Below are 21,319 nucleotides of genomic sequence, written 5' to 3'. Positions count from 1 at the left end.
GAGGGGGTTTACAAGTGTGTGATCCTCACAACTGCATACTAAATTTAAATCCATTTTTCAGTGGTGACTACAGCAGAATTTTATTTACCAATATTTTTAAGTATAAAGCACTTTGGTATCCTCTAGGATGAAAGATGCCATATATTTCATACAAATGTATCAATGCTTTACCAAATATTTATGATTTATATCAGATGTAGAGGATTCTATAATAGGTGTGTATAATACACAAATCCAACAAAAAGGACCATCTTCAGTGCATTCAAAGTTATCAGTATAATTTTGCTTAACCTGTGGTTAAAAAATCTACAGCCTTTTGTAGTCAATTGACTGAAATTTCATTGTATAAATTTCAGGTAAGGTCTACAAGATTAAGCATAATGGGAAAGAAACATATTTGAAAAGAGTAAATGATGTGGAGAGGTAGAAGGGTATTCCAGACATCAGTAGTTGCAGAATAAATTACTCAATGGCAAGAATGTAGGGAGGGACAGAGAAGGCAGGTGGCTAGGTGAGATGGAGAGATACAAGACCCAAGACACAGGCTGAACATGTTCAAGGAGTCTCTTTAAAAAAAGGGTATTTTGAACTGTATTGTAAAATGAAGAGCCAATTAAATGTTCAAACATCAGAGAAAAATGTTCAGACTTGCTCATATTCAATTTCAAGATAAAGGTGGTAGCAGCATTCTGTAATAGTGTGAACTATCTTCAAAGTACTCTACAAACTATTTTACAAAGTATAATTTATTTCATTTTAGATACATCTACATTAACTGAAATCTTTAAAGTACAGATCATTTATACATTTGTAGCATGGGACAGAATTTGGTTTTTAATAGTGCCTTTCTTAAGGTATACCAACGAGCTTTACAAAACAGCAAGTTAGAAATTGGTAACAATGGTTGAGCATACAGCCATATGCCCAGCAGTAGCTTGCTACACATAGCTTTGGACATCAGAACCAGTTTAAACTGAAGTTGAATAGTACACCAAAGTTATCTACTCTTCAAAAAACAGTATTTTCCTCAAAAGCAGATCCACCACTAATAACTCCACCCACACTTCTTAATTGTTAGTTCACTATCCACAGCTTTGGACAGAATATCATGAAACAAAACCAGGAGCATCTGAGTAGTAGCACCTCACACAGAGATCTGCTGCAGAGAGAAGTTGAGTTTCACTCTATAGCCTGGTTCCACATATAAATTGCTTCTGCAGAGTTACTGCAAGGATGCTGCAGATCTGAAAAGAGGAAAAGAAAGCCAGAAAAACAGAAATGAGGACTACAAACACAGAAAAGACATAGCAGGGAGAAAAAAAAAAAAACTCAGGAGAGGATGAATGAAGACAATTATGTGGGAAACTATTTCAGTAGTTTGTGTATTATACTATAAATCTTTTTATCCTTGTTAACTTTCAAGAAATAGGATATAGAGGGAAATTAAGTTTCTGGATGAATGTCTCCAAGTATTTCCTTATATATTTGGCACCTGATGATTGTCATCAGTCTTTTGTTTGTACTTTAAGATCAAAAGTGGGAAGGGGACAGAAAGGAAGAAGAGAGGAGAGCTACTAATCCCATAACCAAAGGACGTTTAATTCCCACATGGTCAAGTTTAACATTTCAATCTAAAGACAGCATTTCTAAAAATTGCAGGTCCCTTGAAGGGCTGCAGTACAGTGTCCATACCAGATGGTAACAAGTCCTGATGAACATGTACCCCAAGATCTTCTGACTTCAAAGCAAGTGTGCCATCAACTGAGCCACACTAACAAGATGACCATGACTGATCAAAGCAGTGAAAGGAATTCAGGTTTGATTTAGCTCAGTTCAAAGTGCAGTGCTATGGAAGTGTTGTTACAATTTTAACTATACTGGGATGTGTTCCAAAACGGTTATGTTTTGGAATCTAAATTTTAATTAAAGATTTAGAGTCAGAAAATTGATAATATTAAGCATTGAGAATTTATAGTAAAAGCTATTTCAACTTTATATCATTTTTAAAGTCAAAATGCTACTAACTACAGATAAACATGAACAATGTCAAACAATTTTTAGAAACAAATTTTCCAAAATAAATCTAATTAAAGGTTGACAAAATGCAAAAACAAATTGGAAACATACTGACTGTGTAGCTGCCTTATACACAGGCAGATTAATGCTGATTTTCAAACAGTACTGGGTTTTTGTTCTATTTTAATATAGAAACAGTGTTCATATTCTGTTTCCAAACATTAAGACCTCTGACAGCCATATTGTGCCATCCATTTTCAGTGGAAACTCCCACTGAAAATCAATGAGAGTACTACTGTCGTAAATGGATAGCACTACATAAGTCTAAGTTCTAAGGATACATCAATCTTCTTCAGTCATATGAACCTTAACATCAGCATCTTTAAAGGTACAATAATGCTGAAAATATTTTAAAAAATTAATTTCCTTACCTGTGTAAATGCCTTAAGGTTATTAAAATAAAGCTTTAAAAGTCTAAATGACATTTCATAGTTCATACTGTTTTACTATTGTTATTTCTCAGTTTGGACAATGAAAGAAAATCAAACAATTACACTTTTGTTTCTATTCAGTTTCACTTTCTAATTCTCCTGCACCAGTAAGTGCTACAAACACTTGTAGAGAAGGGGTTAAATACAAATATTATTATTAAAATAAAAATAATGAGAACATGTTTAATATTGGGGGAGGGAAGGAACAAGTTTTCCAGCTAAATTATATGTGTAAATTTTCTCCTTAAAAATTAGATTTGCGAAAAACACACACACATACAACTTCCATTAAGGAATATTACAATCCTAAATCTTTAAGGACTGATAGGCATGTTATGGCACAAATGTTTATGTAATTTATTAAGTCGCCAAAAACCAATTAATAATGTGTACAAAGCCTCTGAAGCTCGGTTGCACACTCTTGAAAACAGTTTCTAAATAAGTTTAATAAAAACTCTGGTCTCTAGTTGAGACTGTGTGCCAAATTTCGGCAGCAACGCAACACAAACATGTGCATATTAAAAAAGTGCATATAAAAAAATCCAAGTGTTGACTAATTTGACTAACAGCATTAATATGTAACATCAAAATAAACTGACAATTTTCTGTACACAATATTTTGAAAAATCAGACAAAAGCCCCAATGTCTATCTTATCTTCCACATCCATGTTGCCTCACCTTTTGAAGCAAGTGGAAAAGTGTACACAGGTTTATTTAAGCTGTTCACTAATAATTTATTCTAGCCACAACAATTTACTTTGTTCATATTGAAAATGGAACAAAGTAATAATTGTCTATTTTCAATGCAACTTTTGTACTTCCACTATGTTTTGTTCATATTCGGTTTTACTACAATACTCCATGTACTGAAGACGTATCCATTCTCTTCGTTCTACACTTGTTTCCAGCTACAGAATACCACTGTTAAAAAGTTGTTCTGTGTAAAGGGAACTGGCTCTTCCTATACTGAAATAGACTGAAAGAACAGGGTGTGGACTTAATAGGACTATTCACTCCTCCAGCTTAATTGTGTCTTCCCCCCCCCCCCTTTTTTAAAAACCTTTTAGTAACAGTCAACACCTACAATTTCTGTAACAAGGATTAAAGGAAACAGACAAAAATGTGATAATAAAGCCACAAAAATGAGCAGGAGAATCAGGAGCATGCAGTACAAAAAACTGGTTTACATGTTAAAAAGCTTTGCAAGTCCTATTCTCAAATGCTAATTTTAGCACATATTTACATACCAAGTATAATTAACAGAAACTATTGTTATATAAAGTCAGATTCTGTACTCCTTTAAAAAGTTATGTACCTATAATGGAGGTAATAATTCCTCTTAATTGGAAGCAGGTTGAACTTCTGCAGGGCATCAAAAATTTGCCTTGAGTGTTTAGGATTTTAAACAGGTGCAATAGATTGAAGTTTGTTAAGTTTGGAAGTTACCCGTTCTAATTTATGAATGATCAATATATTTCTTAATACATTTGCCACAATCTCTGTATTTTTCTTTAATTTAAGCAGAAGTCCATTATAATTTTGTAACTGTTGTCCAACCTTTAATTCTCAAGAGCACGGCTTGAAAAATTAGCCCTGTACCTACTATCCAGAGGATTCAATTTCCCAGCTTTAAACTGCTTTTGTTTAAAATCAATCCAATCACTGATTTTAATCTTGTTTTGCATTTATAATTTTTAATTTTCTAAGGAAAGGTTGAGTCTCATTCGTTGGTGAGCATTAAAACACAATGATTTGCAACTAAAGAAGTGCAACTTAAGCCTTTACACTAAATTTGGTACTTTTTGCTAACAAGGAGAGATCACTATATCAAGACATTAATTTAAGCAATGATATAGCTTAACATGCATTTGTTTAGATTCTTGATTTTTTAATTTTTATTACATTAGGAAATGGTGAAAGATGCATTTCTTATTTACTAGATGATTACTTTACTTGAGATTGTGTCAAGCTGCATTTGGATGAAATCTAGAAATTAAAAGTGAACAAAACAGTATTTTAAAAGTTGTTTATTAGTTTAATAAATCTACTTCAATTGTGCTGGACACAAGAAGAAAGTTTTAAATGCAATACATATTTTGATAAACTAACTGATTTACTAAAAAAAAAAAAACCAGAAGTATCTATGTAGTTAGTGAATTGAACTGATCGTTTTTGGTCACCAAACCCTTCCATTTTAGAACTAGCAGATCTCAGCCTCTCATCTTATTTTTACTCATAAATTGGAAGAGGAAACTAAGTTTCCCTGCTTTTTCAACTCACATCCAATTTCTTAACTCTCAATTAACTAATAATTGAACTGAACAGTTGAATAAATCAAAACAAAGAAAATATTCCATATCTACAGAAGCAGCTACTGCTGTCAAAAACACAGTATAAACATTTCAACAAATTCTGGTTCTACAGTAATTCTTTAACCAGTGACTTCAACCAGTTCAGTAGTTTGACTTTCTTTAAAACTTCAGCACCAGATATATACTGCTTCCTTTTATTTAACATATATGATTTTAATAAATTACAGTAAATTTAGACCTTAACACAGGTCATCAATTTCAAATAATTTAAAATTTATTTTAATAAAAAATAGTTTAAATAGAAAATTGATTTCTTAATTATAATCATCCATTTTTATCCATTCTACCATGCATAGGGGTCCACACACACAACATATTGCAGAATTAGGGCCATAGTTTGAGACCTGGAAATGCAGATAACGGCATCAGACTCCACTGTTGTAAAAGAAGTTCTACTGTTTACCAAAAAAAGTAAGTTATTTATGTCAAATCAATACTGAAAAATAAGCCTTAGCATAAAATTAAGTTTCAATATCAACACAGATGTGGAAATAGACCAGCTCTTTGTCAAAAAATAAGACACCTGCTTTGTATCTCATTCATGTAACATTTAATTTTTTTTTTTTTAAATAGTCACTTTTGTTGTACTGAAGTATGCAGACAAACAAGGGGATACTGTTTCTAGTTATTTATCCTCTTTTTGTAAACAAGGACTTAATTAAAAACAAACAGGGATCCTAGAAATACAAATTTAAAAAAATTAAGACTGAGTTAAAGAAAAAGAAATAGGCACAATATTCTAAAAGTTGAAAATAGGGAACTATAGAGTATCAGAAATATTTTTAAAAATGTAACTGACAAGAACATAAGAATGGCCATATTGGGTCAGATCAATGGTCCATCTAGCCCAATATCCTGTCTGCTGACTGGCCAATGCCAGGTGCTTCAGAGGGAATGAACAGAACAGGTAATCAGCAAGTGAACCATCCTCTCACCCATTCCCAGCTTCTAGCAAACAGAGGATAGGGACCCTTCAGAGCAGGGTTTGCATCCCTGCGCATCGTGGCTAACAGCGTTTGATGGACTTAGTCTCCATAAACTTATCTAGTTCTTTTTTGAACCATTATAGTCTTGGTCTTCAAAACATCCTCCGGCAAATAGTTCCACAGGTTGACTGTGTGTTGTGTATAAAAATACTTCCTTTTGTTCGTTTTAAACCTGCTGCCTATTCATTTCATTTGGTGACTCCTAGTTCTTGTTATTTACACCTCCTAACACACTTCCTTATTTATTTTCTCCACCCCCATCATGATTTTACAGAACTCTATCATATCCCCCTAAGCCATCTCTTTTCCAAGCTGAAAAGTCCCAGTCTTATTAATCTCTCCTCATATGGAAGCTTTTTTCCATGCTCTAATGCCCTTTTCTGTACCTTTTCCAATTCTGATATCTCTCTTTTGAGATGGGGTGACCTGATTATCTAGGCCACATTTCCCTAGTTTGCTTATGAGACTGTCATGCAGGACTGTTTCAAAAGTCTTACTAAAAATAAAGATATATCACATCTATTGCTTCCCTCTTACCCATTAGGCCAGTGACCCTGTCTAAAGAGGAAATTAGGTTGGTTTGACATTATTTGTTCTTGACAAATCCATGCTGGCTGTTTCTGTATTTTTTTTTTTTTTTAAATCTTCTAGATGCTTACAAACGTACTTTGGGGTGAACATCATCAGGTCCTGCAAACTTGAATATATCAAGTTATCTAAATATTTCTTTAACCTGTTTTTTCCCCTTTTCTGGGATGTGTTCTCCCCCCCTTATTGTTAATATTAATTTATAGATTGTCTTAAACTAAAGCCCTGACCCTGCAATGAGATACAGGCAAACAAATTCCTACAATCATGGGGAGCCGAAGTCCATGAGGCTCCACTCAGGAACAAGAGTCAGTTTGTGCATGTGCCAATGCAGGACTAAGGCTTTCAGTTGTAAGCGAAAAATTGTTGTAAGAGACAATGCATTACTGTATGCTTATACAGTACTTTACCACAATGGGGTCCTAATCTTGATTGGGGTCTCTATGCACTACAGTAATACAAAGAATTTATAACAGAATTTTGAAGATGAGATGTCTTATATGATCTGGAAGATTTAAACAAGTACAGAACAGCTGCAATTATTTAAAAATAATACCTAGACCCTACAATGTATTATCAGAAACAGTGTCACCCAAAGCTGGAGCAAGTTGCAAGTAGCAGTATAATACAGACATCCCAACCTTAGGTCTCTTGACACACCATGATATAGAAGCTAAGAAAAAAACTGCATGCCTACAGACATATCTGTAATTGGAACCAAGATATTTTCTTTCCTAATGAGATTAGAATGCTATTTGTGAACTTGTTGGCATGTATGTTACTTGCAAAGAACACAACTTGATGGATTGTTCAACTGTTTTACTGCTGAAACCAAAAGCACCCTTGTTTAAATTAAGATGACAGAATAATGTCTCATGTGTGAAAACTGAGAAAGCACAGAAATAATATGAGGCATTTATACTTATTTCTAAAAATTGTTTATTTGTTGCCCTTTGCTGATCAGAGGACTAACCAAGAAGTCAACTGGCATAGACACACGCAGCACAGTAATAGTTACATAAAGAATACATGGATATCAATTCTTGCGTATTTGGTTGTAGCAATCTCTCTTCCTACATCTGTGGCAGAATTAACCAAAACTCTATCAGATTGGATATTACTCAGTTCCCATCTTTCTCCGTTACATCATCTCAATGGCACTCTTAATTTATATGGAAACAGCAAGGGAGAAAATCTATTAGTTTCTAATTTTCTTCTGTTAATGAGTATTTGAATTTTTAGAAGTAAGTCTAGCATGATTCCATAATTCTTTTGGGTGTATTTGAAAATTCTTCCTGTCTACAACTTTTTCTATCCCCTAGTTTTATCAGGAATATCTGCATCATAAAAACAGGGTCTGTTTAGGAAGTACTTACCCTATCGGTTATTCTTCCATCATTTAGTCTTGGAATGCCTGTAGCATTCCAGTTACTTCCACATCACAACTAACTGTAAAATCTTCAAGTAAGGAATGCAATGGAGATGAACTCTTCAAAAAACAAAGACCCTGTTATAACCAGAGTCCCTAGTTACAAAAAAAAAGTTTCTGAATTTGTTGTTTATATCATCCCTCCTGAAATATCATATTATCAGTTCATATAAAATGTAGATATGTAATCATGACTGAACAGCGGAGCTCAAAAGGTTCAACTCCCATTAACCTATGTTGCAGTTATTAATTCAACATTTAGGTACATGAAATATTATTCTAAAACTAAAGCAGACTAACAAATTATAAAGAAAAAGTAAACAAAGATTAAGACAAGTATGTGTATTGCAATTTTCACACAGTGCAGTGTTTCAACATTTGGGAGACAGACTAGTATTTCTTCCGATGCTTTTATAAATAGAGATAAGGTATTCATCCACCAGTGATAGGTAACCCTATACAAAACCTGAACAGATTAAGGGGGGGCCTAATCTACACTGGCTGCATATTTCGGTGGCAGTCGATAGGAGATACGCAAGCTATGTATAATAACTTGTGTATCCCCCGTTGACTTTCTAATGTCTACTTACTACGGCGTCTCCGCTGCGCCGCCCCAACAGGAAATGCCCTCTTGTCGACGGAGCTACACTTCTTGCTGGGGTGGATTTAAGAGTCGACTTCCGTATTCGATTGATGGAGTCTTCGCTGCCGGTCAATCGAACCCACAAAATCAATGCTGCACCACCAGCAGTGTAAACATAGCCTTAAGACTTCTAGGTGTGAGCTGCTTGTCTCGCTTTAGAACAAGACCCCTTATGTTACCTGAGCTTCATGAAATTCAAAAATTCTTTAAACCAGAGAAACTTTTTTTTTTAAATTTAAATAGAGCTAAAGACTATTAAACAATAAGCTTTTACTTCTCTCTGTATTGAGGGCACTATCCGATAGTTCTAGCCCAAACTGCATGCTTTGTGACGCAAAGAAACATTTAAATAGGGCATTCAACTTTTTTTTTTAAATTGTATTTCTGTCTGAGGATTTTTTACCTAAAATTAAAAGCAATACTTGGATAGAGAAATATTAAAAAGCTTTGAGTTTTAGTTTTTTTTTTTTTTCCTGTTTATTTTATGCTTTTATCAGCACTCTCTGTATGTGGTCACTTAGGCCCTGTACATTAATTTAAAACATCTCTCCTAAATTGGGTTTCCCATTTGCCTAGCTATTTCTAGTGGCAACAGAAGAATTTGTTCTTCTAAAAAAGAAAATGAAACTGCAGAACTACAAAAAGGGGTGGGGAAGAACTTGATGTGTAGCACTTAAGTTAGTTTCAGCTTGCTTTTTGAAGTTCATTACATTTCAAGTTAATGGTACCCCTTTAATAGAGTATTCATAATTTACAAAATGTAAATGAAAAGTTTTTTTCTGAGCACAGGAGCCAAAGATTTAAACATGCCTATACAGTACTTGCAGCACATATATGGCTCAAGTTCCATGAAAGTGAAACTGAGTAGAAAGATATGGGGTTCACTGGGGTTTTCAAAGTTGGTATTTGCTCTCTGCCTTTGGCCAGGATAGATATCACCACCACTGGAAGTTCTCAAGAGAAATAGCCTTCAGAGATGCTATTAACAGAAAGCACATGTATTATTGTGCTGTTTAGCCTCAGAATGTGTGTTTATAAAGCAAGGTACTGACCCCCACGTGGTCGGTCTAGCTGAAGGAAGAATAAAACTTCACCTGGGGCACGTGCACATCCACCTGGGGACAGTTTACAAGCTTAAATACCAATGATCCAATCCCGAGACTTTTATCCATCCCCGGGGATCTGAACTCAGGTCTGATGTCTACAGTAACCAGAGGCAAGTTCACCACAAAACTTGATGGGAGTATCTCAGACCCACAGCGAAGAGCAATGGGGGGGAGGGCAGGCAGCTCCGGCAAGGGGCAGAGGCCAGAAGCGAGACACGCACTCATATGGGGTGATCAGTCTCAGAGAATGAACACAGCATAGCAGGGTCTGTGCCTAGGGACGGGCGTAGGGGAAGTTCACAGTGCAATCCGATCGGGACCAAATAGGGCGCGCAAAGAAATGTGGTATGTTCCAGGCCCAGGAATGCGCAGCGCGGTAAAGCGAAGAAAGCATCTGTGACCAGCCCGGGAACGTACGCACCAATACCACAGGCAGCATAGGCGAAAGGGAAGATAGAGCCCACACGGCTCGCTACAGGGGGAAGGGCCAGGCACAGTAATGCAAGCGGGCGAGAGGGGGCGCGCGCCGCAATGCACGGCATAAAAGGAAGCCAGGCCGCAACACGAGCAAGGGCCGCGCGGCGCGAGGAAGGCCTAATGGGCTGCGGGGAGCACATGGTGTGTTACTGCACCCCCGCCCAAGTCTTCACTTGGCTCTTCCACGCGCACTATTGTCGGGATTCGGGAGAGGCCGGCTGAGAAGAGGCCCCATTTGTGTCGACGTCTCGCCCCCCCAGCACCTGGGAGACGCACCTTTCCTCCCTCCCTCATAAGCTCCAGCGACGCAACGGAGTGGAGGTTGGCCGTCGCCGCCTCCCGCAGGGCCCGGCCTACCCGTTCTGGTTACCAACGGTCGAGGCCGTCACCTCCAGCCCCGTCACTCGCTGGCAGTTGCCCTCACGCTGAAGGGGAGGAGGAACAATAAGCATCAACTTCTAATATGATGGCGGAACTGGATCCCTTCCCAGCCCCGCGCCGCGCCTACCTCCTCAGGCTCGGGATAGCGTCACCGTCCGCTGTCGCACCCACCAACAACGGCTCCGCGTCCGCGGGGGGAGATGGCTGCAGCCAGTGCGCGAGCCTCACATTCACGCGCCTCTCGCGATACCTCCACAAACAAACACTTCTCACTGCGCTCTCGCGAGATCAACAACCGTTACCCCTGCGCGCGCGCGCGGCCGCGCGCACAAACATTCGTTCGCCTCTCCGAGACTTGGCGAATTCCCACTGTGTTTCTGCCTCTACGATCTCGCGAGATTTACCTGCCTGCGCCCGCAATCTGGCGCCACCTCACTACCGAGATCTCGCGGGAACCCTTACTCTCCCGTACATGCGGCCGCCACCGCTAAGCCTCAGGTCTTGTTCGCTAAGAGAACTCTCGCGATAGTTAGTCCGGCTGCCTCTGCTCTGCCTCTCGAGTGTTTTCTCGAGGTCGGTAGGCGGTTAGGTAACGGTCGGATGGCGAAGCGTGGGGGAGGGGCGAATAATATTGAGTGGTGGCTCGCTGCGGCGGCACTGTGCCTCCGACTGTCTGTCACCAGCAGCTCGGGCCTGCGCTCAGCCCGCTGCCCTCACAGGCCCACGGCTGTTACCAGCACGGCCCAGACAGCCCCCCCCCCCCCACCCTCAAAGGCCCCCGACTCAGCAACACCTGCGCCCAGCCTGCCCCGCACACCTCAGCCTGCTCCCCGCGGCAGACCCTGCCCCACGCAGCCAGGAACGAGGCCTGTGTCAGAAAGCTCAGGGCACTGATCGATCGTATGGGTGGTTTGTTGACACAGACTTTGGACAAGGGGGTAATGGGGAGATCAATAATGTTATGACTTGCCTAGATTCATCGTGCCCCTGCCCTAGCATGTCCCAGCCATGGCCATTGTAGCACCCAGTGCTGTGCCCCAGTGACAGCCTTGAAGCTGAGGTTGTGTGAAATTGCACAGCTTGAGATGACAGGTCCGCTAGCTCCCTGGACAGATGCTTGCTACCTGGCCTTAGGTTAGATTATGCAAAAACCACAAGGGCAGATGCCCATCAGGCTCTTGTAAAGCCATCCTTAGTAGTGCAGCAGTGTCCTCTCCCGGTGCTGAGCTCCACTCCTTTAGGCCTACCTTTGATGGGTTCTCCAATCCATGAATGAGGCACTCAGAACTGATACTGGATTAGAAAGTTGTAGCCTGATTTTATGGTTATTAATTTATTGAATAGGGTAAGAGGTTTGCCAATTGCTCTAATTAAAGGATTATGAGGTTCCTATCCTTAATCAGGCTTCAGGTGAGTTTTATAAGGACCCTGGCTACAACACAGGAAAAATTCCAGTGATAACCAATATTTGTATAATTTTATAAATTTATTAAGATAACATAAAATAACAAACAAATGACTGATATAGAGAAAATAAAATGAATAACCAAATGGATAATGGATTAATACAATCTTAAATGTAAAGACTTATTTGATATATATATCTATGATATGCTTTAAACTAGTATACTTACACCCTTCCTGGACTTGGAGTTGAGTGGAATAAGCACTGCTTCAAAGCTAAGAGCTATAAGCTAAGACTAACATTACAACATGACAACTTTAAGAATATAAAATAAAAGAATGAATCAACGCTAAATAAAACTTCAAGCAGGGGTAGCTGAGAGTCGACTACCCCGATGAGCTGGATTTGATCTTTCTTATACCCCCAAGAATATGGATTCTCTTTCCAGGCCCATACTTGGCCTTTCCACCTCCAAACTTTTGGGGGTACATACAATCTATTGGCTACTAGGTTCGTACGTATTATTGACGTATCCACATCCTTTTCCAGGTGGTCTTTTATCTGACCTTTGTTATTTCTAGCTTATTGTGGGTTCTGTGGTGTTCTTGTAAAGTTTCTTGGGCGTAACTGGGGACAGCCCCTTCCCCTTTTAATGTCCCTTGACTTGTCTAGGGTAAAGGTTATGACCATATATGCCTTTTCCTGTTCTACACTGATACTTATCTAATCCAAAGGTTGAATATATATATATATACACTAACGGTAGCTGTCATCTAGGATGTGGCCTGGAAGGTACTTTGCATTACAGCTGAATAAAATATCTAATTTTATTATTTAATCACACAATCATATCAAAATATATATGAAAAATATCTCTAATAATAATAATGCAAGCAAGCAGGCTAGTTCTGTAGGCTACAAAGTGGAAGCCATTCAGCACTTAGCAATGCTATGCAACAGCACAGGACAGAAAATGAAAAAGAATACTGGCTCCAACTGAAATTATCCAGGCATTTTAATTACCCAAGCTAGAATTTGATCACTACAGTGATGCTAACACACTTCCAGTTTCTGTCCAATTAAAACCTAGAGTTTGCATAGCTCCTTATCTCAAGCTTTTTGTCACTGTTGTCTGTGCAATCATTCTCTCCCTGAATCTAAACTGACTGCTTTATCCAATGGAGGCAAGAACGTTTGAGGCAACAGGCACTTGTTGCATACTAGATTGATTACAAGCCTTTGGTGTAAATTAGGAGATCCTAGCAAAAGATAAGACTGCTAACTTATGCATGTGATCCTTGCCACTTTTGTCTAAAGTTGTGATGACACCTTGCAGTCACATGAAGACAGAATGGTGTTGTACTTCCATTTCTGTGTGTGAAGCTGAGGGCTCGGTGACTAAAATAATACTTGTAGAAATTGCACTGCCACTTTCAGCTTGTGGAAATTAGTTCATAATCAATACTTTTTTCTCCAGTTAAATTTTCTAACTGAGCAATTTCTGCAAAGTTTGCAAGTCTGATTTGCTTTGCAAAGGGGAGGGCTTAATTCACTCTTCAGTATGGGATAGTCCAATTATATCTGAATTATGAATTGTTGTGTGGAAAACAGCCTCCTGTTTGAAGTCAGCACAGTCAAGAAAAAGCTTTTTTCTTATCCATTTGAGGCCACAGCACACAACAAGATAATTTAATTGCCTCAAACAATCTGAAAAGGGAGAATTAGCACAAAATCCATGCTGACATAATATCAAAGAACTGGGAGAGTAATTATAGGAAATGCAGAATTTATAAAGTTCCAGCATTAAATTCTTAGAACACATACACAAAAATCTAACCTTGGAATATATTTAATCCAGTTAACTGTGTTATGTGCTACAGTATTGTAGAGTAGCGAGGATAAGACAAAGTTTTTTAAATGAGATGTAGGACAGCCTGACCACGTTTGCCCATTAAAGGTCAAATTTACATTGTAATATCTTTGTGATAGAAAACACGTCTTTTTGTTTGTAAAACATCAAAAGCAAACTTACGGTGCTAAATAAATACTGAATGATAATAAATCCCATACTTTTTCCAAGCACAAAATCAAAGGATATTAACTCCACTGTGCTGGCTTTATTCCAGATTGGATATTTTCTTCACATTAGACTGCCTCTGTTATATCCCATTTTATGGTGTGGTAATATCTGGGCAGTTTCTTGCCGTCTCTCTGAAGTGGAGCAACCACATAAGAACAGCCATACTGGGTCAGATCAATGGTCCATCTAGTCCAGTATCCTGTCTTCTGAGAGTGGCCAATGCCAGGTGCTTCAGAGGGAATGAATAGAACTGGTAATCATCAAGTGATCCATCCCATCAGCCATTTCCAGCCTTTGGCAAACAGTAATCACTTCCTATCCTGGCTAATAGCCATTCCTTTTTTACTTTCACCACACCAGTCATGATTTTATAGACCTCTATCACGTCCCCCCTTAGTTGTCTCTTTTCTAAGCTGAAAAGTCCCAGTCTTAATCTCTCCTTATAGGGGTGTTTTTCCATACTCCTAATCATTTTAGTTGCCCTTTTCTGTCCCTTTTCCAATTCGAAATTATCTTTTTTGAGATTGGGCAACCAGCTCTGCACACAGTATTCAAGAGGTGGGTGTACCATGGATTTATAGAGGCAATACTATATTTTCTGTCTTATCTATTTCTCAATGATTTCCAACATTGTGTTAGTTTTTTTGACTGCGCTGCACATTGAGTGGATGTTTTCAGAGAACTATCTACAATGACTCCAAGATCTCTTTCTTTAGTGGTAACAGCTAATTTAGGCCACATCAGTTTATATGTAAAGCTGGGATTATATTTTCCAATGTGCATTACTTTGCATTTATCAACATTGAATTTCAACTGCCATTTTATTGCCCAGTTACCCAGTTTTGTGAGATCCCTTTGTAACTCTTTGCAGGCTGCTTTGGACTTAACTATTTTGAGTAGTTTTGTATCTGCAAATTTTGACATCTCATTGTTTACCCCTTTTTCCACATAATTTATGAATATGTTGAACAGGACTGGTCCCAGTACAGACCCCTGGGGGACACTACCATTTTACCTCTCTCATTTCTGAAAACTGACCCTTTATTCCAACTGTTTGTTTTGTCTTTTAACCAGTTACTGATCCAGGACAGGACCTTCCCTCTTATCCCATGACAGCTTACGTTGCAAAAGAGCCTTTGGTGTGGGACCTTATCAAAGCCTGTCTGAAAGTACAAGTACACTATCCACTGGATCACCATTGTCCACATGCTTGTTGACCCCCTCAAACAGTTCTAGTAAATTGAGGCATGATTTCCCTTTACAAAAACCATGTTGACTCTTCCCCTAGCAAATTGTGCTCATCTATGTATTTGCTAATTGTGTTCTTTACTATAATTTCAACCACTTTGCCTGGTACTGAAGTTAGGCTTACCAGTCTGTTTAATTGCCAGGATTGCCTCTAGAGTCTTTTTTTAAAAAATTGATATCACATTAGCTATCCTTCAGTCCTCTCCAGTCATGTGGATTTAAATGATAGGTTACATACCACAGTTAGTAATTCTGCAATTTCACACTTGAGTTCCTTCAGAACTCTTGGGTGGATACCAGGGTCTTGGTGACTTATTACTGTTTAATTTATCGATTTGTTCCAAAATTTCCTAGGACACCTCAATCAGGGAGTTCCTCTGATCTGTCACCTAAAAAAATGGTTCAGGTTTGGGAATCTCCCACACATCCTTAGCCATGAAGACCGATGCGAAAATTTTATTTAGTTTCTCCACAATAACTTTATCTTCCTTGAGTGCTCCTTTAGCATTTCACTCATCCAGTAGCCCCACTGATTGTTTAACAGGCCTATTTAGTTGGTCCTGTGCGTGCTGTGTTCAGCTCTAACAGGAATATTTTAAAATTGTATCTCAGATTCTCTCAACCACCTACTGTGGTATATTAATTGTCCATATACTACATGCTCTTTTGTGAAATTGTGTCTTTTAAGGAACAGTACAGCTATTCTTTATTTTTCATATGACCTGTTAAACTGTATTAATCTAATTGGAAAGGCACAGATGCAGCCTTCTGCTCAAAGGATTTACACTCAGGCAGTGCTCTTTGAAAACAGAGTAACCGCTCTTTTAACATAATATATTACCTAATACAATGACTCTAATGCATCAAATTCTTTTTTTAAAGTCATACATCAAAAGGTAAAACATTTCCTTGGCACATATACACATTAAAGTACTTAATACTGCAGTATTTATACAATATGAAATAGCTTCAGGTGGTTACATTCTGCATGTAATGGCCAGTCACATGCAAGACGCGGACAGCAAAATCTTATTTTATACATTAACAGTATACAAAACATATACAAACATCCAGCTTTATTATCCCAGGCATATACACTCATACATTCTATTTATTTCTTTATATAGAAGTCAGCATGCTTACTTTTCCTGTAGTCTCCACTTCTCTCTTTCTTCCTTCATTTCAGTTTTCTGATGCTTCTCTTGATGTCCACTCACTCTGGTGCCTGCCACCCACACTGACCTGACTCAGGCCTATCAGCTGACTGTGCCTTATATACAGGTTTTAGCCTATTTGAATTCATTCCTTTCTCCTTGTCACTAACATGCCCATCCACAAAGTTCCCTCCTGATTGGTTCATGAGTGGACCAGTCACAGCCACTAAACTCACCTGTCAATCAAGTCGGACCTGTTTGAGAACTTGTCCTAAGCTTGACTGACTCCCTCCCTTCAGGTTTTGGAGTGAACTTTATCTCACCTCAGCCTGCCTGTTTGCTATTGGCCAAATTACTCCAAGTCCTCCATTTTAGTTTTTGTCTGTGATTGCTTGCGGCCATCATCTTGTTTTTCCTGGCCTAACCACTTAAGACTTTCTCTGTTAATTATTAAAACATTTAAAACTATAAATAATTACATTTATTTGCACCTTAACATTATGATTCACTATCACTTTAATTTTGCTAATTTGAATAAGTTTAATTTCGATCTTTGTCTTGCTTCAGCTAGTAGGGCGGAGCAAATGCTCTTAATGCTGTCTTCCTTGCACAGGATAGAGCAGCTGAAAAATCATTTGTATCACCAGGATCTCTCTCCTGGCTACACCAGAAGCAGAGGCAATGGGAAAGCAGTAGAAAATTCATTACCAGATACCCAGCATACTCCTTCACCCCAATGAAACAGGAAGTCCTGGCCCTTCATCATCCCAGGGGCAGACTTTAAGGAGTCCCTGTCACCTGGGAGGAACTGGAACTGACCTTCAGACATTCCTGGGACACAGCAACCTCAGAAAATCACCCTCCCCTTCTATATAGAGAACTGTGCTCACCACTAATCCCAGGCAGGCAGGAGTGGTTAATGGGTTATGGTGCATTTCAACAGGATGAGCAGGCAGAGTTAAACATAAGCAACTGGAATAAACAAAAAAAGGACAAACCTAATATTTATTTTTAAATAAAACTAAGAAAAAGGGTAAGAGGAAACCAACAATCCATCTCAGGTATGTCACGTCACCCTAGTTATGTCTCATCCTTTGCCCTACTTCTCATGTTTTATCTTACTAGGCTCTCACCCTGCAAACACTTCTGCACACAAGTAGTCCCATTCAAGTCACAGGACTATTCACTTGCTCCCTCCCAGCTCTCTAAATATCTTGGCAGTCGGTCTTTAAAGCAACAAAAACAATTCCTCCCTTCTCTTCAGGCAACTACTGCTTTCCCCATTGGCCTCACTCCTGTGATGATCAGTCCAACTGAGAAGGCTGTAATCAGAAAAGAAAAGAAAAAAAAAAAAAAAAAAGTCAGCCAGGGAGCCCTAAAGATCCATATTTTATAGGAAAAAAACTGGGGTGGAGCGTGTGCGCATTTTTATATAAAAAACACCATGATTGGCCAATTAACTATCCTGTGCCTCATTTTCAGAAGGGTGAGTCAGGGAAAAAATAAAGCAAGCATTTGCAGCCACATTTTATATTACAGTACAGCAGGGAAATGATTGTGTTTGCATCCAGTCTAGGTCAAACTCTACAGAGAAAGAGTTATTCCACTCTCAAGGATGCAAAGTGCTACCAAAACCTGGCACTAACAGGCACTAGAACAGTACCAGCAGTACCAGGTAACTCTGATGGCACATTTCTCTCCCAGCAGTGTAACACTAGCACAGGCACAGAACTGCACTGGGCAGCTGACAACTGCTGGATTAAACAAACCTTCCATGCTATGGAAAGCATGTAAGAAAATACCCCCAAATGGACAGTCCTTCTGAGTTGTTCATATCTCAAGTCCCATCAGCTTGGTCTTGCCTCACTGAAAAGCACTTCCTCTAGCAATCTGCTATAAAATCTGGTTAGCCCACTACTGACTGTGGCTAGTAGAGGGATTTGCCCTAGGAAATTTCAAAGGTTCTTCCCCTAAATGCATTAAATATTGTTTCACATCTACAGAGGTTGGCCGAAAGGAGACATTTCCTAAGAGAATTAGTGAGATGATAAAAACAGCTTTCTTAAGACAGAACTGCATGTGCTTCACTAGCTTCTCCCACATTTTGTAAGACTCACTAGATCTCTTCAATGCCTAATAAGAAAGAGTTACGTGTCATGTCTTCATTTTGCAGAAAGCTTTATCCCCTGAGATTCTTGGTTTACCTTGGTTCCCCCTTATGGATGAATGTTCTGCAAACCAGCTATAATATCCTAAACAGAGCAGGAGACACAGCGCAGCACATCTTGAGTGTTGGGTATCTTTTAAACAAATAAATATTGAACAGCTGGGTTTGAATTGTGGAAGAAATAAGGATGATCCCTGAAGTGAACATTACAAGGAATTCCTTTTAAACAGGGATTGTTGACCAAATATTCTTTGATCCCTTTGCCTCACTGTAATTATTAAATGGAGTTTTCCTACCTAAGCAGTTGCTGCATGGAACCATTTACAGAAATGCACACAGTCTTGTGTATTTCATCCATTGATCTGAAAGCCAGCTGCAGATTGAACAGTTACACATCTAATGAATGAGAATTTCAACACAATTTCACTTTTGATTTGACTAAAATTTTTCCATTCCTTAAAGATGAGAATTATGTACATCTCCTTTTAGAGAGAAAACACCAGAGCTTTAGAAAGGACAAACCAAACCTGTTGGGCTAACAGTCTAGCTATAACATGCACTCCTGATCTAGAAATCAAAATTCAGCTCACAAACCCAATTTGCAGAGCTTAGTTCGCTGGCTCTATAGAATTGCTGTGGGGGCTTTGAAATAAAACAGAGGAACAGAATGATTCCAGACACTCCTACCTGCTAAAAAGGCTAAACTGGGTCTACAGTTTGTAAAGTCATAATCTTATCCTCTTTCAAATCCTTTTTTAAAGCCAACCTCCATCATGTCTGCAAGTACCAGCATATGGTGCTGGCTGGGCAAATGATGTTGAGATTGCTGTTTCTTCTTCATCCACCTACCATCCACTAAAGTAGAGTTCATGTTACTTACCTGTTGCATCCTGATACCTAGACTGTAAGCTATCTGGGGCAGGGACTGTTTTCTTTATCACTTGTCTGAACAGTGCCTAGCACAATGGGGCTTTGATGCTTGACTGAGATTCTTTGGCCCTACTATTGTACAAACAAATAAGTTACAGTTCTAAGTTATGCATCCAGCAGGTCATTTGTATATCCAAACAGGCAAGTGAAGCTCACAATCATGGTATTTGCACACATAAGTAAGCCATGCCTAAATGTTTTTGGTTGTTTATTTTTTAAATCAGGCTCAAGAAAATGGGGAGTAAAGTATGTGTGGGCAAATGTTAATTCAAATGAGTTAGCATCCAGACGACTACTACTACTGAATTAGTATCAGTCAGTTAAGGAATACTACATGCCACAAAAACCTATCATTAGTCAAAATTAATACAACTTCCCTGACACAGGTTTTATGAGGCAAATGCTCTCCCAGCAGTGTAACACCATCACAGGTATAAAGTGACCCTGAATCACCACTGAGTAAAGGCAAGTGCTTGAGACTCTTGTAGCAGTGCCTAAGAAACATACTAATGGCCACAAGAAGTGCTAGAAAAATTAAGGGCGCATAAAAAACCACATAATTAAAACTCAGGGTAAGGACTGTTCTGTTCAGCATATTTTACTCATTGTCAAGCACCATGTAACCAACAATATTCTTCATATAGCTACATTCTATTAGCAACGTTTTTGCTAACACCAACCTCTCAGAGGGAGAACCGGGTATATGCCTCTTCTTGCTTTTGCATGCTTGCTTTTCTTGTACTTTTCAGTTTTTCACCATCTTCCCTGAAAGAAAAGACATCAGCATAATTACCCCCAAATCTTTTCATTTCAGCAGCACTGATTTAAACCCAAAAAGATACTTTTAAAATAAACAAACTTGTCCCTTGTCACCCACTATGTGCATGCCCATAAATTTCAGAGTGTAGATGTGGATCTAACCAAGCTTAGATATTTGCAATGAATCAACTCAAACCCAATCCTCACGCCAGCAGCTGTGGCCTGTGAAGGGTTTTGCACTGTCTGGTAAGGCTCCATGAAGATCAACTGAGCAGCAGCAGCTGCATTTGGCACTGAGTGCACTTTAATAGCTAGGCGGCTGAATTTGGGACTCACTCAGAAGACTGGGTTTTAGTACTGGGCTCTGCAGCTGGCAGTAGCTAGATGACGTTGAGCAGGTCACTTCTGCACCGGTTTCTCTGCCTGTAAAATGCGGTAACGATCCCTCCTTTATAAAGTGCCCTGAGCGCCACCGATGAAAAGTGCTCAAGAGGAGCTCAGTATTGTTATTGCTGGGTCCAATCCAGCAAGCCCCAGGAGGCTAACTGCGAACAAAGGAGTCAGGGCCCCACACGGGCAGGAAGGCTGCCGGTTCTCAGTGGTACGTGGGTGCCGGTACCCCCTCAATGAGCAAGGCCAGGAGGGGACCTGTAGGGAACCAACCCAGCCTTGACCCGCAGGAGCCAGGCACGTGGCCGCTTACCGGCCCCTTGCCCGCTCTTGGCCCTGCCGCTGGAAGGCTCTGCACCCCGCTCCATGGACGGGGGTCACGTACACGGCTTCTCCCCCATACGTGGTGGCAGGCGCCGCATACGGGGCAGCCGAGAGACCCGTACGCAGCACGGCGACACGCTCATCCCTGCTGCTGCCCGGCTGCAGTCGAGAGAGGAAAAGGAAGAACTTACTCAAGGAAGGCACAAGGCAGGCGCGCTGCGCGGCCCCGCCCCGGAAACCAGGTCAGGCGGGTGCGCTCACGCTGCGCACTGGCCAGTCTGGCAGCCGGCAGACCCCGCCCAGCAGAGCTGTCTGTCTGCAGTCTCCCTCTGAGTCCGAGCGGGGAGGGACTCGGAGCTCCTGCGCTGGCTC

General features: G+C 39.7%; 1 protein-coding gene, 1 long non-coding RNA gene and 1 other non-coding gene across 5 annotated transcripts in view; all 3 read right to left on the bottom strand.

Annotated features, from left to right (window-relative positions):
• MATR3 (matrin 3) overlaps positions 1–10,798 on the bottom strand; it is a 41,719-nt gene extending 30,921 nt beyond the window's left edge. Inside the window, exon 1 of one of the 3 annotated variants that reach the window (XM_067566802.1) lies at positions 10,618–10,798. The gene's annotated coding sequence lies outside the window, so the exon portion shown is untranslated. Of the gene's footprint in view, positions 1–1,143; positions 2,042–10,385; positions 10,550–10,617 lie in introns of those variants that run through there. The other 2 variants (XM_067566804.1, XM_067566803.1) reach the window with 2 other exon arrangements.
• Positions 10,799–16,082: 5,284 nt separating this feature from the next.
• On the bottom strand, positions 16,083–21,103 carry LOC137165508 (uncharacterized). The gene is made up of 3 exons (XR_010923392.1): positions 20,937–21,103; positions 20,155–20,239; positions 16,083–17,699 (listed from the first exon to the last, which is right to left on the bottom strand). It is a non-coding gene; the product is annotated as an uncharacterized lncRNA (long non-coding RNA).
• Positions 17,934–18,136, bottom strand: LOC137166007 (small nucleolar RNA SNORA74). Its single transcript, XR_010923531.1, has one exon. It is a non-coding gene; the product is annotated as a small nucleolar RNA SNORA74 (small nucleolar RNA).
• Positions 21,104–21,319: the final 216 nt, after the last annotated feature.

Source organism: Emydura macquarii, unplaced genomic scaffold (genome assembly GCF_026122565.2).
Source record: "Emydura macquarii macquarii isolate MOO-44397 ecotype Brisbane River unplaced genomic scaffold, CSIRO-AGI_Emac_v2 contig_2768, whole genome shotgun sequence".
NCBI classification, from domain to species: domain Eukaryota; kingdom Metazoa; phylum Chordata; order Testudines; family Chelidae; genus Emydura; species Emydura macquarii.
The sequence above is the reverse complement of the archived record's forward strand: the minus strand, read 5'-3'. Positions and strand labels throughout refer to the sequence as shown.